This window comes from Pinus tabuliformis, chromosome 8 (assembly GCF_031772625.1).
Source record: "Pinus tabuliformis cultivar Carrire ecotype Pingquan chromosome 8, CPIR1, whole genome shotgun sequence".
Lineage (NCBI taxonomy): Eukaryota > Viridiplantae > Streptophyta > Pinopsida > Pinales > Pinaceae > Pinus > Pinus tabuliformis.
The window spans coordinates 1,406,849,920-1,406,856,255 of NC_142294.1; positions in this window are offsets into that span (position 1 = coordinate 1,406,849,920).

Consider the following 6,336-nt stretch of genomic DNA (forward strand, 5'->3'; position numbering starts at 1 on the left):
TTCATATTTGGTAGCATCTAAAGCTAGGTTCTATTTCTCACTAAACTCTGTATTACCTTTTGTTAATTCAATGATATAGTTGTGTCTCTCTAGAAAATCCACTATGTAAATTCTGAAGCAATATATCAGTGATGAACTTGGTCATTTATGGTTGGTTTTTACTGTATTAGTGGTGTTTACTTTGGATGTGGGATGAAATCATGAATATGGGTTAAACTTTTGGGCCAAATGTGGCGATGAAATTTAATTTTTTTCCTCTTTTATCGAATTGAAGCCCTTAAAATTCATATAAGCATTGTGAATTTTGATTAGGAGTAAAAAGAAAAATTGAGGAGAATTATGTCGTTGTTCTAATGATATTTTTTACAAAAATATTTAGTGTGTATAATATGTCAATTTTCCATTAAATGAAATGTTTTTCCTTGCAAATTTTCACACATCTTAAGAGGTATGCATGTGTTCATGTAGCATAACTTAGTGTAAAATGTGTAATTTGTTTAAAATAGTAACAAGAAATGTTAAAAATAACATCAAGAAAGATCATGATTTAATTTGTCCTTGAATTAAATTGGGAATAAAATTGTAATTCCACATCTCATGACAACTTGTAATAGTTAACTAAGTTAATTTGACTTATTTGGCTCAATTAATTCGAGTTGAGGGTCTAACTAGTCATGTAGAGTGTCTCCTACAATTAGGAGCACCAGTTGTGTTTATTTTCAGTTGTAATTAATTATTTCAGTCTAACTGAGTTAAATTCAGTTAAACTAGTTCCAACCAATGGAGGAATTAGTGTGAGGTCTAGTAGTGTGGTGTTTCCTGCAATCCAGTGGGGTGATGTCTGCAGCCGAGTGTGGTGCTACCTGGAGTATAGTGGGGTGCTGCCTAAAGTGCAGTGTGGTGTTCCCTGAAGTGCAGTGTGGTGCTTCCTGTATTGATCAACCAGTAAACTAAATATTCACTCATAATTAACTCATGCATATTAGATCAAAGAAAGACCCAGTTGAGATTGGATTTCAGGGACAATGTACTATTAGTTGTAAAATAATCTAAATTAAACCGATGGTGCATGCAATCAGAGGAAGGCCTATGAGGATTGTGTAATTCACAATTGAGGAATTTTCTAGTTAAATATATGCTAATTCCCAAGGGAACAACGCAAGGAATTAGGATCTTGGAGGCTTGGAAATTTGGCTAAGTATTGGCCAAAGGAAATCATTCATGCAAAGGATAGAAAATACTTGTGCAGGTTGAGTTCAAGGTTGAGCATAGCATATTGTATTCATCCAGATTCTTTGAATAATGCAATATACAGATAATAGGTATTTTTAGCTATGGCTTTCCCTATAAAATTATTGTATTGTGTGTGATTGAATTCTTTCTCTTATATGCTTGATGATTTCATCGATCAATTATTGTTTACGTTGATGAGTAGAGTAGATTCAAGGCAATTGTTTTAGCATATTACACTATTTTGTTTGAATCTACAAGGAATTTCTACATGGTATGAGAGCTGAAATCACCATAGAAAAGAAGAATTTGAAGTTGTCCTTGCAGGTGAACATCGAATTGTAGATTGATGGAGCTCTAGTTTAGGGTAGATCTAGAAGACCCTATGTGCAAACTTCTCAATGGAGCAAGAAGGTTGCTAGTGGACAGATCATTGAGACAATGTTTAGTGACACAAAATGGGGTTGTGATCATTGATATTGGTATATTCAAGAAAAGATATATTTCCCACATGGAGATCGAGGCTTAGAGGGATTCTAATTTCAGATGGACCATCCCTATGGAATCTAGTACTTCAGGATCTAGGAAGATAAAACTCATTATTTCAGTGGTTGTAACAGCAGTGTGAAAGCAGCAACAGAGTAGTAGCAATAATAGTATGAGTAGAAGATCATATTTAGCTCATGCATGCAAAACCTTGAGGAGCAAGGGAAAGGTTAGGGACTTGGTAGTTGAGAAGGAGCATGAATTACCTCCCAACATGCAACCTTAGAAGCAACCTCAACAAGTTGTGGAGCAGCCACAATTGGAGAAGAAGAGAGGTGACTGAGTGGAGACATCCACTCAAGCAAAGACCTCCAGTAGGGGAGAATTTATAGCCAAGTGGGCAGAGCGATCACATGCAGCCGTACCTCGACGTGTGAGGTGGGGTGATATGAAACCTTAGTCCAAGAGTTTCAGAAATTGGGCAGGATCCATTGAGGTGTTTTTTATCTCATGGACCATTACCTTGCTACGGGGGCCCACAATATTCAGTAGCAGGAGGATCAATGTTAGTTAGATATTGAGGAGTGCAAAGTAGTGTTGAAATTAAAGTAGGAGGCTTAGTAGCAGAGTCAGCTGCAACACATTTTTCCTAGTAGATAGTTGCAGACATAATTGATTCAGTTTATTTATCTTTTATGCTTTTTAGTTGCAGATGTTGCAATAGCAACAATAAAATTGACAAGTGCTGCATGCAAAACATTGAGACAAGATCAGAGTAGCAGATAATCCGTTTCTTGTTGAGACAGAGTGTTGAAAATAGCAAGAAATGCTAAAAATAGCATCAAGAAGAATCATGATTTAATTTGTCCTTGAATTAAATTGGGAGTAAAATTGTAGTTCCACATCTCATGACAATATGTAATAGTTAACTAAGTTAATTTGACTTAGTTGGATCAATTAATTCAATTTGAGGATCTAACTAGAGTCATGTAGAGTGTCTCCTTCAATTAGGAGCACTAGTTGAGTTTATTTTGAGTTGTAATTAATTAATTCAGTCTAATTGAGTTAAGGTCAACGAAACTAGTTCCAATTGATGGATGAATTAGTGGGAGGTCTAGTAGTGGGGTGTCGCATGTAGTCTAGTGGGGTGTTGCCTGCAGTCGAGTGTGGTGCTGCCTCAAGAATAGTGGGGTGTTGCCTCAAGTGCAGTGTGGTGTTGCCTAAAGCACATTGCAGTGTTGCCTGAAGTGTAGTGTGGTGTTGTCTGAAGTACAATGGGGTGTTGCCTGAAGTGTAGTGTGGTGATGCCTGAAGTACAGCGTGATGCTGCATGAGGGGCAGTGTGGTGCTTCCTGCAACTATCAACTAGTAAACTAAAGATCCACTCATACTTAACTCATGCATGTCAGATTAGAGAAAGACTCATTTGAGATTGGAGTTCAGGGATAGTGTGCTATCAGTTATAAAATCTTCTAAATTAAATCGATGGTGAATGCAATCAGAGGAACGCCTACGAGGATTGCGCAATTCATAATTGAGGAATTTTCTAGTTAAATAAAGGCTAATTACCAAGGGAACAACGCAAGGAATTAGAAACTTGGAGGTTTGGAAATTTAGCTAAGTATTGGCCAAAGGCAGTTAGGCAGGGATAGGATAGAAAATACTTGTGCAGGTTGAGCTCAAGGTTGAGCAGATCATATTTTATTCATCTAGATTCTTTGGCTAATGAAATATACAGATAGCAGGGGTTTTTAGTTGTCGCTTTCCCATAAAATTATTGTGTTATGCATGATTGAATTCTTTCTCTTATATGCTATGTGATTTCATCGATCAATTATTGTTTCCACTAATGAGTAGAGTAGATTAAAGTCATTTCTTTTAGCATGATACAAACGTCAGTTTAAATCTACAAGTAATTTCTACATAATTTTTAAAAAATATATTTATGAGCATGATTTACATGGAGAAAGCTAATTTTTTCATATTAAATTTTTTTTTTATGCAAAAGTATATTTTTTATTATTTTTCGAAGTTGACAAAGTAATATTTCAATTGCATTTTGCATATACATGTGTTCACGTAAGGTTTTTTTTAACTATTTAAATAAATTGAAAACCCAAAAGTATCCTTTTGAAGAGAACTTGTAAATGAAGATATTGGTATTTTTTGAATTTTTTTCGTTTTGTATATTTTATGATATTGATTGTTTTTCAACCTCTTTAAAACAGTTCAAAAAAATTTCAAGCATTATGTTTAAAAGTAATTAGATGAAAAATATCATATGAACTCAAAAATGTCAAACTCATATGCCATTGGATAGAGGATTCCTTAATTAATCAAACTTTATCAACTCCGCCACCTAAGGACAAATTTAGCCCCAAGTCCACTAGGGTACAAAATGGTGTTGCGGGAAATTTTGCAGAAGCAGTGCTGAAATTGTGGATTTTAGGACTTAAGAAGCTTGATCGAGTGCTTAAATTCGATCGAGCGCCTATATTTAAAATTCAAATATCTCAATCAAGCTACCATTTTAATGCCCAAAGAGCTTGATTGAGTGCTTAAAAAAAGGCTCGATCAAGCACTTGAATGGCTTGATCAAGCCATTTGTTTTTCCACCTAAGCACACCCTCTTTCGCCAAAAAGTGTAACCTAACTCCATGCTTTCTCTCTGTCTTGAATATGAATATGATTATGTTTTCCTAGAGTATTTTCTTAAAGGTTTTTTCTGAGCATTGTATACTCACTTGAACGAAAACTCAAAGAACCACACCTATAGTAGTTTTTCTTCCAACTGTTCATCAAAATACCACTGTGAACTAAAGAAATTAAACTCAAACATTTTGTATAATTTTCAAGGTTTTCCTAAATGGGAATCTTACAGTGGTATTAGAGAATGTGCTTGGAAAATTGTGAGGTATTAGGGGTAGCATAAACCATAGTTAATGAATTTTGAGGACCACCCATATGTCATTTACAAAAGAAAATATAAGGTCAAAGATCATACTCCCATTTTTGAGGAGGAAGAGTCTTGGGGAAAGAGAAGCATTAGAGGAATTTTGAGGTCTAAAACGGGCCTCGTAAGGAAATTATAAAATAATAGTGGAAATAATAAAATAAGATTATATCACATCATCAAAATTTAGAGGGAAAAAAAAACGATTTTTTCAACTTATCTCTCTATCGGTTTACTCAAATTTCGAATGAGAACACATGTTGGATGCATAATTTGATTCATAATCCAAGGAGTACCATGTTGCATACTTTTGATGGACCGTGCTACACGAAAAATGAAAAATACATGAAAAACATTATTGCAATCATGTTTATTCATGTATTTCTCATTTTTCATGTAGCAAGGTCCATCAAAAGTATGCAACATAGGTACGCTTTGGATGATGAATTAAATTTTGCATCCAATGAGTATTCCCACTTGAAATTTGAGTAAAACATTAGGGAGATAAGTTGAAAATACAAGTTGAAAAAGTAGTTTTATTATTTTATTATTTTATTATTTTATAATATTTTTACTTTTTTACTCCAAAAATGGTGAATCATCCCCCTTGGTTGACATCATCATCTTGAATCATATTGGTTCTTATAATTTTTATTTTGGTTGTACATTTTTCTTATGAGGCCCATTTTAGACCTTAAAATTCCTCTAATGAGAAGAAGAAGAAACGCCTAGAAAGGGAAAATGGGTAGAAGAGACACCTAAAAGGGAAGAGCCATACACGAGTGATAAGGAAACTCAAGAATTCAACATGTTTCTCAGTGAACTGAATGATTTGGCCAAGGGCAAAAAGGAGATGGTGGATCTGATGAGTAGGATAGCAAACAAGTGAACTTCAGTCGAGAATGAACCTTTCAATGAAGAAGGGTATAAAAATGTAGAGGGAAATGATGTGCATACTACCATGCATATCCATTCACACTTATACAGTAGAGCAACTAGGCCCAACATGCCTAAATTCATACATGAGACGACAGAGGACTAGACCGAGTAGACAAGTCAAGGGATCCCTTATGCAGATTATTTGGAGTATAGATCATTGTGTTGGGAATAATCCTAAGAGGGGGGCGTGAATCAGTATTTAAAAATCAATAAATTTTTCATTTCCATAATCATATTTATATACACTACCTCAGTGAAGGGAAATCGTGTGTGCACGCAACTGTTCTTAAGGCAACCAGTGTATATCTAGTGAACTTATGATTCAGTTAATTCATCATATGTTGATCTTTAATCAATGCATCTGTACTTTATTAAACATTAAATAGTAACCATGTGCAATAGTAACATAATAAACCATCACACATAAGAAACACACATGAATACCAAGATTTAAGGTGGAAACCCAATACGAGAGAAAAACCACTTGCTATTGTTGTCTCTATATTCTTTCAATATAAAGAATAATCTGTTTACAATATTGTACTGGTGCAGACTCATACTAGTACGTAGGCACCCACCTACAGAAGGCTACAACCTTCTCTCGTTCTCCAGCTTCAAATGGAAGGGAGCTACAACCCCATATCTCTTGTACTAGCTGATATGTTTACTAGTACGTAGGCGCCAACCTACAGAAGGCTACAACCTTCACTCATTCTCCAACTACTACT